Source organism: Bradysia coprophila, unplaced genomic scaffold (assembly GCF_014529535.1).
Source record: "Bradysia coprophila strain Holo2 unplaced genomic scaffold, BU_Bcop_v1 contig_232, whole genome shotgun sequence".
Lineage (NCBI taxonomy): Eukaryota > Metazoa > Arthropoda > Insecta > Diptera > Sciaridae > Bradysia > Bradysia coprophila.
Genome location: NW_023503493.1, coordinates 10,457,072 through 10,475,817, shown reverse-complemented (window position 1 = coordinate 10,475,817; position 18,746 = coordinate 10,457,072). Strand labels below are relative to the sequence as shown.

At 35.1% G+C, this 18,746-nt stretch overlaps 1 protein-coding gene across 1 annotated transcript in view; it reads right to left on the bottom strand.

The window, feature by feature from the left end:
• The window catches only part of LOC119076519 (potassium channel subfamily K member 18), a 96,457-nt gene extending 79,224 nt beyond the window's left edge, over positions 1–17,233 (bottom strand). The window contains exon 1 of the mRNA XM_037183304.1: positions 17,201–17,233. The gene's annotated coding sequence lies outside the window, so the exon portion shown is untranslated. The remainder of the gene's footprint in view (positions 1–17,200) is intronic.
• Positions 17,234–18,746: the final 1,513 nt, after the last annotated feature.

Below are 18,746 nucleotides of genomic sequence, written 5' to 3'. Positions count from 1 at the left end.
CACGAAAACTATTTTTCATCGTTTTATCCCTAGTTATGATATAGTAGATTACATTGAGTGCTGCGAAGGAAGGTCATTCATTACATAAGGGAACAATTTGTGATACGAGCCGAAATCACAAGTGTGTTTTAAGCACCAAGGTTTGAAAACTGTTGTTTTGCCTAGGGTAGAGTTTGCATATCCGAGTGAAGCGAGCTGGGCAACAACTTTATGATGCTCGCAAACTCACTCGGACGTTTTTGAGCAAATTGCTCCAGTGAAGGAATGAAACTTTTACTTTCCGTCACTGAGTTGATAAAAGAATTTGCATAATTGAGGCTAGAAAACATGTCATTACCGTCTCACACTTTTTGCATCTTCTGGCTGCAACTGCAAGCCTGAAAAATACTAGTTTGCTTTGAAATTCGCACTCGGCTCGACTTTAAACCTCTCACACGTCAAAACAACAAATACCAAACGAAGACGGTAATTATTACTACTTCCTAAAGTTTCATTTACATTTTTGAGTTCGCTGTGCTCAAATGATATAAGATGAATGTGGTGACTGAAGTTCTCTTAAAATAAACAAAATATAACCAGCAAAACAAGCTATCAACGTTACAGCGCTCATTTAACCGCAATACAATGGCAAGCTTTACATTTGCAATTAAAATCAAATATTTGAAATGAATGAATGTTATTTATGGTACGAAGAGTGAAAAGTATTCGTAAAGGCTTTAATCAGAATGTTCAGCAAAGTGTCGAAAGACAAACAACATTTTGCCTCTCCGCTTTTTCAAATTTGTTTTGCTGCCATATAAAGTCTTGGTTTGCCTTCAGTCGTAATGTTATTTATTTTGCGTAATAACTCAGGCACTGTGTCAGTGTGCCGATATGGGAACACCATGGAACGAGTTTCAAGATCGAGGATTTAGATGAGTTATGATTCAACTATTAATCTTACACCTGTCACACCTTTCATCAATCGTTCCATTTTAATACTTGAAGATAAAAGAGCTATTTTGCGGCCACTTTTCTATTTAATTCTGTACGTACGTACGCCGAATGTTCTGAAAACAGTACGGAAGTTATCGGTCTGAGCTGCAACTGTATCATGAACAACATAACTAAATGGCGTACCTCCCAAATCTAAGAAACTCCTGAACCTTTGATAAACAATTTTTCCTCTGAAAGGTAGCAAAAAGTAATGAATTTTGAGTTGGGGAAAGTTTATCAAAATCGATTTAGTTCCTGAGATATTGGAGATACGCGCAATATGTTTCCTACGACACGTATTTCTCGCGAAACCTTTTAGTCTATTTCGATTAGAGGTGTGCGCCGGTCAACTTTTGTTCGGCGGCGGCTGTAAACATTTTTCAGAGTATCGGCGGCGGCGTGAATCGACTGAAGTTTTTTTTCGGCGGCTCGCTTCGGCGTAATACAATTTTTAACCGGCGGCGGCGGCGCATTTCGGCGCAAAAATCGGAGTTATATGGCGAATTGTTATTACTTTTCGGAAAAGTTTTTTCGCTTCACTCTATATTTATAATATTTCATTTGAAAACCATTCCTAAATATTCAATTTCTTGTTTAGACGAAAAGCGGTTCAAGACATTCTCAGTGAAACTAATACCTCAGAAACCATTTTTTAATTCATCTTGTTGTTACTCAAATTTCAAATAGCTGTTACCAGAAAAATTGGACATACAAACGGAAGAATAAGTAATTGACTTTCTATTAAACTTTATGTAAAAAGACTACCAATGTTCCACTAGTTTCAAGTTCTCAAAATCCAAAATGTACATAAAGTATCCGAAAAAGTCTCGATTTTCCAATCAGCTACATACCAGCCGAAACTCAAACTTATTTTGCCAGATTTTTCGAAATCTTCACTAGTTTCAAACTTTTCCATGGTCAATAAAGAAGAAAGTTGAAAAATCTGACAGTTATTTATTGGTGATATAGAATTATCAAAATATTATTTTCTCTTTTTATCAACATCAACGTATACGAGCGCAGCGAAGGAGTTGATTTTACACGCGAGTCCAATTTTCACAAGATACCATCACTTATACAGATTTTTCGAATCATTAGTCAAGTATTAGTTGTTTACCATGCGTTCTCATTTTGGACACATGCAATATGTTCGTTTTCCTCACTCAATTCTATTGTGTTTTTTGATAAAAATTTATTTTTTCTCGTACTTAGTGAAACAAATTCATTCCCAATTACCTCTACTTTGCGCCGAAAAATGAGGAAAAAATAAACCGGCGGCGCAGTGTTTTATTTTTACCGGCGGCGGCGCAATCGGCTGAACAATTTAAAATTTCGAATGTATGAAAAAAATTGTATGAAAAGCTCAGATGCGGCTTCGGAAAATCTTTTGTTTTAAATTTTTCTTACGGTACTTTCCTCTGTAGCGCAATTGCAGCGTAAATTTATCTTTTTTGTGATAGCTGTACACATAGCGATGCGAAAGAGGCCTAATTCCAGGGCCGTAGCTACTAAGGAGCGAAGGTGTGCTGAGCACACCCTGGAAACTCTTGAGCCCACCCTGGACCGACTTGAGTTTAAAAAAATAATAATAATATTAATAGTAGATTACAGCAGAGCCTATGTGAATGAGTAATACACGTGTGCGATGTTTGCGGCGTGTGAGCCGTCCCTTTGCGTACCTCCGTTTTGTTCATTTACGAAAAAATGATCATACGTTTACTTGACAGATTGGTTTTAAACAATAGCACACATAATAGGCCTTTTATAACACGTGCTCTTTTGTCAAGTAAACGGATGAACCAAACGGACAAGTCTGAATTCAGCTTTAAAAGTAAAATAACGAAAACTGCACATTCTAAGCAGCGTATAAATTGCATCAATTTATATGGACGATGGTCTTTTGCGCGGAGAAATGTAATGTTGTGTGCAAGTAAAAATAATAATTTGAAAAAAGAAAGAAAATCAGTTTTATTTGCATACAATATTACATTCTTCGCGCAAAAGTCCATCCTTTATATATACACAAAATGTAACATTTCCCCGCACAAAAGTCCATGCTTCATGCACAAAAAAAAACAATTCGCTCCTCCGCGCAAAAGTCCATCGACTTTATACACAAAACGTTCCTCCGCACAAAAGTCCATGCTTCATACACAAAAAAAAACAATTCGATCCTCCGCGCAAAAGTCCATCCTTCATACACACAAAAAAGTAACATTCTCCGCGCAAAAGTCCATGCTTCAGCTGCATACACAAAATGTTGCAAAAGCCCATCGACCATAATATATACACGAAAGAAACAACGCATAACATTATACACACAATAAGTGCGTGTTCTTCCGTGTATATATTATGGTCGATGGAAATTTATGAACGATGGCCTTTTGCAACATTTTGTGTATGAAGCATGGACTTTTGTGCGGAGGAACGTTTTGTGTATAAAGTCGATGGACTTTTGCGCGGAGGAACGAATTGTTTTTTTTTGTGTATGTGAAGCATGGACTTTTGCGCGGAGGATACAATTGTGTGTGAGAAAAGTCTATATAAGCCGGTTGCAATATGTATCTGTACTGTAGTTACTCGTTGACTATAGCCCAATCAACTGCTAAAAAAAATTGTTTTCCGTAAATTCAAAGAGTATAACAATGGAGTCACACGAAAGTTGTGACCACAACATATTTAAAAGACATTGCGAGTCTTGCCGGACCAAAAAATACCTTGAACAAGCCTTTAAGTATTCGAAGGCATAAGAACCAAAGTCGATCTGCACACCGTATGCACATCCGGGAAGACCCACGTTAGATCCTATGAAATCTTACGGCGATACAACCGTGAGATGCCTGATCAATTTGATTGTAATTGCAAAGGAAACTTGATGACCAAACGCAGACGGCAAACATTTAATTTTTATCGTGTAGTTTGCTTCCATTGCAAGTCAAGAGTTGCACGGTTTGCAGAAGAAAGAAAAAATTGAAGCCGTTTTTAAAAGATCGAAGTATGTGGTGGAAGCATGGATTACATCGTCCAAAAAAAGAGAGTCGATCTTACATACCATCTGTCAGTCGATGAATTTATAAACCTTTAATTGAAATCCAGAAACGAAAGATCCAAACCTATTAATTAGTCATGATGTTTGTGTTAGACCCATAATGTTATACGAATATCTTAACAGGAGGGTATACCATGAATTTGTAAATGTTTTTTTTCCTCGGAGCTGAGCACACCCTGAAAATCGAGTCTAGCTACGGCCCTGGCCTAATTCAAATTTACAAAAGAAAAATTTGGATTAGGCCTCTTTCGCGTCGCTATGTGTACGAGCCTAAGAGTAATTATACCTAGAGAGGAAATTTCGAACAAAATTAAATGTTTATTGGTATGTGTGTTTGCCCTCTTAATTAAGAGGGCAAATTGAACTATCAAAAGCGAAATAGCGTGAGCGTATACATGTATTGGTGTAAAAGCATATAATACGAAATGTGTATCTTATACAAACTGATGTTGGGACCACATTTCGTCGTACAAATTTCCTCTCTAGTTGTAATCACTCTAAGGTACGAGCAGAAAGTTTTCCTTATTAGTCTTTATGTCAAGTTTCAAGTCTATAGGACAAACAAACAAACAAACATTAAACTTTATATTATAGATGAGACCGAAAGCACTATTGCGTAATATTTCTTTTAAAACGTAATTAGATATTCCATTGCATTAAAATTGATTGCATTCGAAACAAATATCGAATGAATAATTTTCTCATTTTTATTATAGAACGCAATCAATTTTAATGCAACGGAATACATCTAACGAATTTAAAAAAAAATATTTAAATAAAAAATTAACTGAAAAACTCGTTGAAAAATTGTTCATTGTTAATTGATTGGATGATAATATCAAAAAAAAAACAGATAAATTGCTATGATTTCCATGTTTTAATTCAACATTTCGCTGAAAACAATCCGAATCAATTTTATTTTGCTCAATTAAACGAAGATCAAAAGAAGCTGAGTAATGGAATGGAAATGATTTACATCCCACGTGAATGATGTCAGATTATCAATTTCCAATGCAAAATGGATATATAAAATGCGTTGAGCACCACTCGTTACCGGCACAATGTCCTTATAAATCCGCACTAAATTGCCAATAAATCCTTTACACTAATCATCATTCTTATCGGAAGAGCAATATATACAGAGCGAGTCATTTCACGATATTCGTCAGACAAATTAATTTAATTACCGAAAAACGGCTCTCGAGACTTATACATACGAAACATCTCCTCGTACATTGTTTTCGAAGATTTCCAGAATTGATTAGAATTAATTAGTTTTCGACATAACACACAGCTAAGCGCTTTTCGTATTAAGTAGCGCCTCCTTAAATATTGCGTTATTTATATTGACACTAATTTATTCAATATCATTGATTCTCATCTTTCTCTTCTCGTTTCAAATTATATATTGGAACGCATGTTAAGTATGTATTACGGTATGTGTATAATATACATATAGAACGAACGGAACATGTTCTTTCTATTTATATATATGGTTAGAAGGAGTGATTTATACTTGCGTTTCAAAAATGTTTTCTCCGTAAAAGACCTTTATGATACTCACATAATCCGCCCTTAAGTGGTGTTGTCATTATTATGTATTTTCTTTCTTTATTAATGTTTTCCAAGCTGCTGGTATTATACATATATTGAAATGATGATGTTCATGTTCCATGTAATTTACAACTTAAAATCATGTTTCAATGTTACGTTACATACATGCACTTTGTTCGTGAAAAGAACTTTGCAGATTGAATTATTGTAAATTGTGGCGTAGTGAAAGCAGCAAAAGAGTTCGTAACGATCTGAAGACTTTTGAAAATCGAGTTTAGCAAAGTTTTGAGTTTTTTTTATGTTGGAAAATTGAGCATTTCATCTCATCCTTTACAATTCACTGAATTGTAGTGAAATTGAAACAAGCTGTACACTTACTGTTGGTGGTAAATTAAGTTCAACTGAGACGGGCGACAGATGTCGGGTTAAATTTGTGTATGCTGCTCTATAAGATTAGGTCAACTTAGCACGAAAGGTTACCATTTTATCTATACATACATAGCACCGCGAAAAATACCTAGTCAAAATTTCGCGTTGATATGTGTAGTTAGAGTAAGAATAACAGCTCTTGCATAGAAAGCAGTGACTTCTGTTGATCGTGAAAATTACCATTGCAATTGTAATATTGCACTAAAGTGGCAATTGGAAAAGGACTACCGTTTCATCTTTCATAGAGGCCTAAATAGGTAACAATAACATATCACATATATTTGTGCTTTTAAGAACTTTCGAAAGCTTCGAGCTTCTTTAGAACTCCAATGAAATCTTCCATTTTTTCAAACTTCCCGAAAGCTCTTCATAGCACAGATATAATGCGATACGCTATTTGGGACTTATACGGCCATTTGACTCTGGTTTGGGAGGCGTGGTACGGTCGTGGCCGTGGTCGGTTCAAGTGTAGTGCAATTTTTCAAAGACTTTAATTTAGATATTTCCGATATGTCTTCGATTACGGAGGATATTTTAGTTCTACATACTTGTCTCCCCCTTCAAAAGAGGACAGAATTTATGAATGATAGAGCCGGCCTACGAATTTGGAATTTTTGTGTTTTTCGATTAACTAGCATTCGCCTGCAGTTCACAAACGAAATATGCAAAACCCCTAAACAATCCATCTGCTATCGACAACGATAAAAAATAAGAGAATACCGCTGGCCAGTGTTCCCTTATATAGGAAAACAAACATAGACGATATAGATCAAAAACAAAGCGTTTGAAGAAAAAGAAGTAGTAGATTTAATCGTTTTATTGGCAATACAATTACCGTTTATAAACGGATCATCTTGCTATTGAATTACTTTCTGGTTTTCATTTATCACTTTATTGGTAACGGATTCTAAGTTTTTGCAAGCTGCATCAAAACGATAGCGATTCCGATACGTGATTAACTCAGGCGTATGGTTGCGATAAAAGAAATGAATTTTAATTAAAAACTTTTTCAATTAATCAAATGAACGCCGAACAAAAGACAACGTACAATAACCGTTCCATTCGAGGTCTTATTTTTGTTCCGAGTTTCAGATTTAAACTAAGCCGAACGACAATTCCTCCGTCTTATCTTTTAAGCAGTTTAAAAGTGGCTTCCACTCTTTTATACACTCTCCAAAGTTGAATTCTTAAATCAACATCGAGACATTAAAGTTTCAGATTTTTTTTTTCTGTCCCCATTCCACACCGAACTCTTCATCATTTTTCGCACTCACTCCTCCTCCCCCAGTACATATATAAGCGGTTATCACGTTAGTTTCAACGAGACCAGCCACATAACTATAGCAAAGACTTTTATTTTCCAGTCAGCTCAGGGCGGTTATAACAAAGTTATTCGGAGGCAACTTTCAACAAAAACTAAAAAAAAATCCGTGTGATAAAACATTTTCACCTTTTCCACACAAAATCTTTTTTAATGCAATACTTGAGAATATTATTGTCGTCGGAAAGTTTATCTTTACAGCCAGAGCTTTTATCAAAACATTAAAAATTCGAGATACCCATTAGAGTATGAAGTAGAGAAAAAAAAACTTTGCCATTCTGTTGCTGGGAGAATATAATGTTCAATCGCATTACGTTTTGTATGAATAACGGCTTTCATCGCTTGTACTACATTATAATAGATATAGGAATGACGAGGACATAAAAAAATGACAATTTCTGGGAATAAAAAAAAAACTCCGAACCACCAGACCATTTCCACATCATAAAAGAATGGAGAACAATGTCGCTTTGCGGTGAACGAATAATTTTTTTTTTTCATCAATTGCCGAAACTCGCCCGAAGGTGACAATTTTCTTTCATGACATAACATAGAACGTATTATATGTATGTATAACAATATCCATTGACCTATATGTTCGTGTAATATCTGTGTAACGAACGCAGTTGCGGGAAATAATCATATTTGTTCAATTAAAGAGCATAGATTGAAGAACTTAGAATTTGTTCTTGTAACGCTCAAACGCTTGTCAAGGGTCGCCTGTAATAAATGACCTGTTCCATGAAGGCTGCTCTAAGAAAAGTCCTGCAGACTTCTAGCTATTTTAAAACGAAATTACGTTAATCGTAAGACAGGTCATGGAATTCGACCAGTTGTGCTTACTATTTCCAGTATGTGTTAATCTAATTCATTTGACTTCAGAACGAAGCAACTAAGCAAAAGTTAGTTTTTTAAGATGTGGTCCAAATTGATTTGATTCTTGACTCTCAATGTCGCACTAATTTACGGTTCTATATACCGTAGCTAGATATATAAACTCAACATAGCAACAAGAATTTGACATAAGAATCTTCTTGTTTTCAGGCCTTTTCCAATTCGCAATTTGTTCGATTGATTCACATCAATCACCAAAAATACATAGCTCACGCGAGTTTGACATTTCAAAACAATTGGAAAAGGCCTGAAAACAAAAGAATTTTATGTGAAATCGCGTTGCTATGTAAACCTGCAGTATTAAACGTTTTAAGAGTTAGCTCTTCTGCGCTCTGTAGCTGTTGAATCAGAATCAACCGGCTTTTCCTTGTTCCAATGTTCATTCTCCTTCAGACATGGACATGGGTATGCGTATTGGGTATGGATCAACACGAGAGCAATATCAACAATAATAGATTGCACGAGCGTGCGTCAACTTCAGGATCAGTTTTATCACCTCTAAACTAATCATTTTTTAATACTTGGATACGTGGTTTGATTCTTGAATAATTTATTTCATCCGAGCTTTCAATTACAGTCAGTAATCATCTTCAGTGAACTAATGTATTGTATCGGCTTTAAACTAAACTAAACAAAATTACCTCCATTTTGACTCGAAGCAATTAAATCGCGAGGGAAAACTGCTCCGGAAAGTCATGGTACAGAAAATTGAAGACATTGGCTCAGCTAGTTTCCCAATAGTTAAATCGTCACAATCAAAATGTTAAATATAAATATCTCAGCTCTCAGAAAGACAAGACTGTACCGGACGGATTAAATAACAAAAAATAATTATGGCATGGGGGAAATTTACCCGTATTTACCAAGAGAACAAGAGATACAATCTCGATCGTTTTTCAAATCTCAATCTTGTTGGAGCAAATATGAGACATTTCTCGCAACTTCCAATTCGAATTGCGTCGCAAGAAAAATAAGCGAAAAGTTGGTAATACATTTGATGTCGGGACATTCGACGTATTTCGTTTTGATGGATATATCCAATGATATTCTGTGCGCAAAAGTTTCACTCTTCCTTTTGGTATTGCCATTTCTCTGAGGGAATAATTGAAAATTTTATCATTGTTTGATTAAGAAAGGCTAATATACACTGAACATCGACTATTCCCTCCGCATAATGGCAGAAAATTATATTTCTATTTTCCATTATACGTCCCGTTCTATGTATAACTATATTGACTAGACACAGACGTGTGTATACCACCGTAGTCCGATAAAATATTACTCCTAAATGAACCTTATAAGCAATCCATAATGGAGGCGTGTATAATATTCGAAATATATATAGCCATTTCGTCGTTACAGCTGCTGGCACAGCATCGGACAGAAGAGAAAATGGAATTTGTGTAGAGCTGGGAACTAAATGAAATCAAATGGCAGATAAAATGTAAATGAAAATTTTCTTCAGTTGTGAAGTTAAAAGATTTTTTTTGTTTTCGTTTTAAATATTTTATGCTGGTAAGTGGGGAAAGGGGTTTTTGTAACGCGTATATTAGATGATATTTGTTTGCTAGGAATTAAGTTTCTCGGTTTGTTGATTTTGATGGCTTAGAGTATTTTTCTATTCTAATTTGATTTTGTGAAATTGAATTCTTTTCTTTCGACACTTTTTGGCAAAATGAAAAATTGAAAAGTTTAAGTCAATTATGAGGAATAAAATGTTGGTTCGAGAACGATGGGGATGGCAGTAATTTTCGGTGGCATAGTATTGAAATGATGTAAAAAGAACGTAGCGTGGAATGGGGAATGATATGACCCTCTAACGAATGGTGACGTTTTAAAGGTCATCAAACGTTTATTTACCTTTGCGTTAGTAACGAGCCACTTTCCTGCAACTCACTTGACACCAAACGAGAATATTGTTGTTTGTGTGCATGATTAGTTTCCTTAAAATTATGAGCATTTGGATTGCAGTTGCACGTGTGCGCGCGGGAAAGAAATATATTTTTATGTTTTCAAGCTAGTACTCGCCTTCAGGGCGTCGATTCTCATGCCGTTTGTAACTTTAAGAATTCACAGCTTGACAGTTCTAATCTATTCACGCAAAACTATCAAGTTACGAATATTAGTAGCTACGAAAATTCGAGAATTGAGGCCCAGATAACTTCAAATAGTGAACAGTGAACCACTCCCAAGGTAAATATAGTGAGGAGGTAATGTCATATATAACCGAAACAGATGTGCGATGGCACGAAAGTTCGATACAAAAGCCATCTCATCCCTTCGTTGAAAGCAAAAAATGGAATAGAAGGTCGGGCCATCTGTTGTGAGATAGCGAAAATATTTTATAAAATACAAGTAAATCGTAGTCAACCATTTAAAAAAAAGATGTCATTGGCATCGAACTTATGTGCTAGGCCGCGCTTCTGAATGGCATTACCTCCTCACTATATTTACCTTGACCACTCCCACACATTTCAAGCAAAAGTGCTTCGAGTGACAGCTGCCAAATAGAGTACTATTTTGTATGAAAACATTTTCCACAATTTCTACAGTGCCACAATTTTTAACTTAATCAGTTTCTATACTCTATTTACTTCATGCTTGAAGTGCTTTGATAAAATGCTTTTTACAAACTTTTCCACAAATGTTTTTTGGGAAAACTAAGGAAAATATGGGAGAGTCTAGAAAAATGTGAGAAATTTCAAGAAAATGTAGTGACACACACGAACAATTTTGCATTGCAACTATGTTACAATTTCCATTGTAATTCGATATTCACCACAGGCTATAATGGAAAACGCAGCATAATTGTCAGCGTGTCAGAAGTTTAACGTCTTGATGTGAGCTGCATACAAGAGCTAGATCATTCTATTTGATAAGACATCATTTTCAAGATAAAAGCTGGCTTCATATGTATAAAGGAAAAATTCCCCGAATAATAGAACTTGTTGTGCGCTTCGTGCTTTGTAGAACCTCCAAAAATAAACAAATATAAAATGGAACAACATTTAAAACCACAAAGGCATAAGGTTGTTGATGTTAAAAAGGCCGAAAATTGAAATTATAAATGTAAAGCAATCTCCAAAATTACGATGGCTCGGAGCGGCTATACAAAATACTAATGACTTTCTACCGTTAAACATATTCGTTGAAAACCCTCGTCTAAACGGAAATAAATTAAAGAATGTCATAAAAAGCCGTAACTCAAAGCAGGGAGCATTTATATTTGCCATTGAAATTGAAAATTTCGATTTGATTGTGGAACATAAACTCCACTCACAACAATCTATACGTAAAATTAAATTGTCTGTTGACTCACATCGCATGATATGCTTTGCAAGAGTGTAACAATTCAATTAACGAATTCATCGTTAATTCCACTCCCATACTCAAAGTGTAAATGCAACTTTAAAATTTATAATCAGAATTTATGTACGAGAGACATCCCGACTGTAAAAAGCTTTATCCATGGATTTCGTGCATGCTAAAATCATAACATCATATGGAAGCGACTTTTCACATCCTTTTCGGTATTGTAACTGAAATTGATGGTAAACAAAGTTAAAGTAATCCAAATCCTATCAAAACTACAAACTTTTCGCATCACAAAATGTTCACAAAATGTGTGCTGGTTTTAAGAACGCCGTTGAAACATTTTAACAAGACTTTCCCTATATTCCAAATCCCCGGCTCACTTTCGACGAAACACATAACTCCATTTGACATTTATAATCATCATTAAGTCAACGTACTCGTAATTTCACGTTTACCGTTATTCTATAGTTAAGTTTATAGCACTTTATGGTACCTATCTATCCATCTACACACTCCATACTCTCAAACACCACGTTCACAATTTGGAACAAAAGCTCGGGATATTCCTTGTGACGGTTTTTGAGCGAAGGCGGCTGCTAAAATATGTGATGTAAAATAATAATTATTGAACATGTTAAGACCCAAAACTTAATAAGGAACTGGGGAAAATGGGTGTCGTAGACATAAATCAGCGAACACACGGGCGTCGTCGTTGTTATACATAGATTTTCATATGCTTTGGTTGTAAGGATAGGGTGTCACGGTTGTGATTATACACAAATATTGTGTTTTGCTGAATTCCGGAACATATCTCGTTGAATAACTTTTACGGTAAGGGAATATATTACGCCGTGTACACGTTTTACAAGAGAGGAGCACTGAATGAGGGAAAAAAAGTTTTCAGTGTAAATAGTAGAGGCTGACAATTTCTGTTGTTAGAGATGTAGTTTGTATTGTGGTTGGTAGCGTAGAAAAGTTTGCCTTTAATTGCAAACTATTTGAAGTAGCGTGTACGCTCGTGAATGTTTATCTGTTCCATTCCCGAATACATTCATCTACTTCCACACTTTTTTTGTTGCTTAATTAGGTTTGTAATTTCGAAAATGAAAAGTTTCCTTCGGGAGGGATAGTACACAACGAAATACAGGGAAGACTCATAATGAAAGAAACTCGTCGTAATTTACTCGCAAAATTTATTACAAAATAAATTCTGAATGGAAACTTTAATTGAATATGCGAGAAAATGTTTGTAGTTTTGCCTATTTTCGCGAAGAAATGAATGCGACTCACTAAATTACTTGATGGGAAAAGTTTTCGGCCATGAGTGGCTTCGCCAAGAAAAAATCTTTTTTTTTCTTCTTCCAAAACTTTAGTAAGTTAACGAACACTGAAGATGTGCTCGCTTTACAAAAGAATAATAGAATGAGCACACCGGACGTGTACTAGTTTCCCTACCAATACGCGAGCATTTGCCAACGACAACCACATTAAAAATGTGGTTTTTAAAAGACAACACACAGTCAACGGGCTTTCCACCCAACTGACTCAAAGACAACACAAACGATGCACAAGGCATAGAACATTTAGTCCAACGAGAGATGTCCAATGAACCAATTCAATCAGATGTTGTTGCGGACAAATCTGTCGTATTAAGCCGAACCACCGTATTGTAATTCTGTCTTAACTTTTAAAGACCTTTCGAAAGCTTTCAGTTTCGTGTGTATTTCACTATTTTCAAATGGAAGAATCGCAAAAAGGCTCAAAGCTTTTGAAAGCTCTCCAAAGCACACAAACAATGCGATATGTCGACTTAACACGGCATAAATCTGATTGACCCGAATCATTGTATTGTTGAAATTCGAGTCTTCGAACTGGCAACTCAAAATTATCGATAAACGAACATCTCTAAGATTAGCTGAGTTTAGAATGTTAAATGCCATTCGGAGGAATTGTCATCGGGCGACTGAAAACCTGGAAATTCAAGGAAATCAACGATTTCTGGAAAAATATGGTTCTTCGCGAGGAGTTACCACATTTCTTGTCAGTTATGAGTCGTCAAGAGTAGTAGGTCACTCATGTAAAGGTATTGAGTGATTATAAACTATGTTACCTGTAATATCAGCACAATGGCTTTGTATGCACACAGACCAACTTCCGCGACAAAATATACAGGACGAAATCCCAATGTGGTGGAATCGGTGAAAAAATGCTTTTACTAACTTCAAACACATGTCACATCAAACAATGTTAATGTCAATTACAGAAATTACATTTCGGTGATTCGAAATGTGACAATGCATTTCAAATTGTCACAAAATCAATTAAAATTTGAAAGATTTTTTTGTTGTTGCATACATCAATTGATTCATTGATTGAATTCAATTAAATTGACACCACACGCGAGATTTTTTCGATCAAATATTGAATTGATTCATTTAACAGTCTATCAAACTTTGTATAAATTATTATAAGTCAGAAAGCGAGCGAACAAAAAAAAAGGCACACGGAGAGCAACGTAATTTAAACATTGTGTTGCTCTCGGAATCGGAAAACGATATTTCGATTGAACACAAAAATCTAATTTCCGCAAGGCGTGAAACTTATTCCCATAACTTTCAAATAAAATGTTAATTTTTGCTGGAAATATATCCAGATATTCAGTTTCCTTTCGGCTCTTATACGTTTGGCTCTGTTTCGTTTGAACTATACTAACATTTCTACCATCTCGTTCCCAGTGATTCTATATCCAATTAAAGAAAAGTTTTTCTTTTCGCATTCGATTTTTTATGAGTTGAACTCTGATCTTCTTGAATCAAAGTGGATATCGAATGAAAGAAATTGTTAAAGATGAATCGCCAAAGAAATCAGCATTGAAATGTGAATATAATTATGGCTAATTTGTATATTTATAAGAGAAGAAGATCGTTGTCGACATGACAACGTATTAAAAAAAACCTGGATTGAAGTGGAATTAAAAGCAGCTTTTGAGTTTAAGCCATCCCTTTCACATAAATGACCATCACAATTTCACATTTCTTTCGAACGAAGAGAGGGATTCTTTTGAATTTCGACTGACCGAAATCGGCGCTATCTTCCACACCTGGCTGGTGGTCAACGGTGCGAAGTCGAAAAATGGGGTTTCGTAATCCGGATTTCATTTCCGTAAGGTTTCGAGGAAACTGGCGTGTATGGGTTCGTTGGAAAGCTGAGGTCGAGTACTCCTGGGGCAAATAATAACTTCATAGAATTTGATGATAAACGGCCGAAAATATGACTTCCGGAAAATTTCTGAAAATCGATGTAACCTCGGTGAGCTTTGATGAGTGCTGTGACCTCACTAATGCAATTATTTTATTAAATTATTACTTATTATGAATGTGTAGGACCTCAGCTTTACAGCGATACCCATATTTAGTAGTTGATATAGTTTGGGGGTCGTTGGAGTTAAGAAGGAGAACTAAAAAAGTTGCTGTAAATATGCTCCGCCGTCCTCAAAAAATTTTTGTTAAAACATTTTTGGTAGTGGACTTGCGTCGCGCCCGCTAACTAACGTGCGGGCATGATAAAATGATCGAGTCTGGTTTTTGACAACTGAAATTCAATTGTCAAAAAACCAGACTCGATCATTTCATTTTGTTTTCATTTTACTAATGTTTAGAACTTCATCATGAGTTACGTGTCCAACTTTCATAAGCGTATTGCCATCATCCTCACCCTAACACAATATTCTCTTTAAAATATTTATTCAGCTGCAGTAACATCCACAAAAATTTCGAAAGTTCCTAAAAACTGTGGCTCTTTAATCAATATACCCGAAATTCGCAACATCGAACTAGAAACTTATGCAAACAAACTACAAAATCCATTTTATTTAAATAAATTGCGGGCTTAAATTGTTTACAACAGAGGTTGAATTACAGATGGCAATTCGTTTCCACTCCAATTTTTTTTTCCCATAGCAAACCCCATAACGACAAACAAGCATTATATGGGAGAGAGAAAAAGAAAAAAACGTTAAAGTTTATTGAAGCCATCCAATTAGAGTTGAGATGGCAAAATTGGTAGAAACTCTCAACATTGAATTCTTATGTTCACCATTACAATATATTGAATTTAAAGTACTCCAATGTACTTATATGTTATCGCTTTTCTATGTCTATACGTATGGAAATGTACGTTCACCTGAATTCGTTGTCGGTTGGGGCTTATTTATGTGGAAGTGCAATTTGCGTACACTGGAGAGGGATTATGGTATCGATTCACTTTCCTGTATTCCATGTCAACTCTACCGATAGAGATCGATTCAAAATTTCACTGAAAGATGTCGCTGTAGCAAATTCAATGTCAATAGAGAAATAATAATTTTTTTCTTGACGTATTTTAGTCAAATAAAATTCCATCGTATGGCACATGACCTCTGGAACAGTAATCAGTTTTTATATCGGCCCTAGATCGGCTTGGCGGTAAGAGACTTAAAAAAAGATATGATGAAACGGTAGCAAATGCATCTTCAAATACTTGTCCCCTGATAAAATATTGGACCGATTGAAAATCTGATTACAGTTCTAGAGGTCATGTGCTATACGATGGCATTTTATTTGCCTAAAATCCGTCAAGAAAAATTTATTATTTTTATGTTGACGGATTTGCTGCAGCGACATCTTTCGGTGAAAAAATGAATCATACTCTATCAGTAGAGTTTATATAGAATTGAAAGAGATGCCGTAATTCATCTCCTGTTTATTGTACATATATTTATCAGTTAAATTGATTGTTTCAGATCCGTTGATGCTGCACTCAATTTTCTCTCTCTCCCTCTTTTATAAACCACAATGGTCTAATTATGCAATAGACGAAAATTCAAGAGTAGCTAGAGGCCGAAGCCTTTGAGCTTTAATACTTTTCACTTAGCACTGTATTTCGCTCTAAATAACAATTTTCGTTTGTTGTCCAACCGAGAGTGTTTGAGATAAGCTTTCGTTATTCCGTAACATTCATTCATACCCTGATATATGTGTCATACCGAACTGGAATTTTTCGCGTTAAAATAAAGTTGAATAGTTCTGTCGCAATGCTGAAAGACATTTAGGTAACATTTTATGTTGGTTGAACAATTTTATTACAAACGAAATTTTATTTCAAATTAATTTCTTTTTTCAACGAATATATAACGACGGTATCACAGTTGTATGATCTGCCGCACGGCCTATATATCGAAACCGTGACAAATTTTTAAAATGGATTTTAGAGAGGTAGATGCTCGCTCGATCCTACTGAATTTATCTTTGTACAAAATTTAAAGTAAAATGGAAGCAGTTTTGTGACTCGGTTGCCAATTGTATCCACAATAATACTGACACTATTAGCACCTGGGTCTACATCTACAATAATAGTCTAATACTATTTGCATCCAGCATCCGGGTACGAATAACATCTACTTTAACATTCCGACGATTCGCACCCGGGCGTTCGAATATCATATTCACTAATAATCACACAATTCGCACCTGAGTGCGAATAGCATCTACAATAATAGTAGTACTATTCGCACTGGAGTCACAACATCTTACATTTGTTGGGCTCGTGGAAACTATATATTCAAAAGTCATAAGCATTCATGTCCACAGGACATTGTTCAGCAATGAGTTCGATGTAAAACTTACCAAAATTTGTTTCTGCTCGCTTAATTTCTTCCCTGTAAAACAAGATGGAAAAATATTAAATTTTCAATTACCATAATCAGAATGTGTACGTGTTACGATAATATAAAGCGAAATGTACGAAGTAAAAAAAGCGTCAGAATCAGAAAATGAAAAATTTTCCGAAACATCAAAAATGTTTGGAATTTTTCTTGCATTATACAAAGGCCTGTATTATGCCAACGAATTATTATTGAGTCTTGTGTAAGAATTTTTTTTCCTTTTCCCGTATTAAATCCCACAACAACGGTAGATGGAAGAGAAGAAATTAATGACGACAATTAAATGGGGATGACAGAAAATATTTTATAATTTGACGAAGAGTAGACAAATTCGCTGGTGCCTTTTTTAATTAAAAATCATTTCGATTCGCCAAAGGTAATAATAAAAAGGAAATAAATTAATTCTTCGAAAATAACAGCGAAAAAATCACTAACTGGAGCTACAGTTTTTATTGATCTTTTCGTTATAATTGAGAAAATTTTCTTTTAATTAAGTTATCAGATTCATTAATGAGTACTTTGGAATGTTGATAATACATAACAAAAAAATAATCGAGCCACTTTTAATTATAGGAACAAGCGTTTCACCGAAATTCTAATTATATATCACCCAGGGGTCTGATACGCAGTAAATATCTCCAAGCTCGGAGCTTTTTTCGATTCCATTGCGAAAATGGGATATTTTAGTGGAATACACAAGAAGCTGAAAGCTTTCGAAAGCTCTTCTTAAAAAGCTAAGACTGTGGGAATACTGTAGCTACTTTCATAACAATTTGCTTTGACACTTTGAGCTTTTTTAAACACAAAAAGAGTCTACAGTTTGTCCAACCTGATATTCTGTTGTTTGACCGTTTAACAAACTCTCTAAGTAGAGTCGTACTTTTCAATGTTGGTATGAGTGCTTTTTTTAGTTGTTGTAACATTGGAGGGAGGTTTCACGTTTTTGTGCCTAGAACATCAACACTGCAAATATGCAACGAAATTGCATAATACCTAACAGACTCATAGAACGTTTCATTCAATAATTTCGGTTTTTCCAACTTAAAATATATGCTTTATAATAGATCCTCCGACGGCACTTCCTGACGAAAATCCGAAATAATTGGCAGATATTGCAGATCGCTCTTGTTGGATATTTTTACGGAATATATTTGCAATTACAAATTGAATGGAATTAAGGATTCACTCTTTAAAGCACTGCTGCATGACTACATACACTTTAAATGAACAAGTTAAATGGAACAAACTGATGGGAATACTTTGTTTGTCATTTTTTCCCACTTTTCCCATTGTTCGTTCCAACTTCAACTTTTTTTGAGTGGGATGATATTTTTGTCTTCGTTGTTGGATGTACAAAACGTGTTTTATTATGAAGGACATAAATTTACATGTAATTTACATTCAAACAAACATCAAAAACAACATCCTCTGCGCATCGTGTACGATCTACAGTTTTTTTTTCTATTGTTCGTGAGTGTTGACAACAACTTCATTAAAAAAAAAAATTG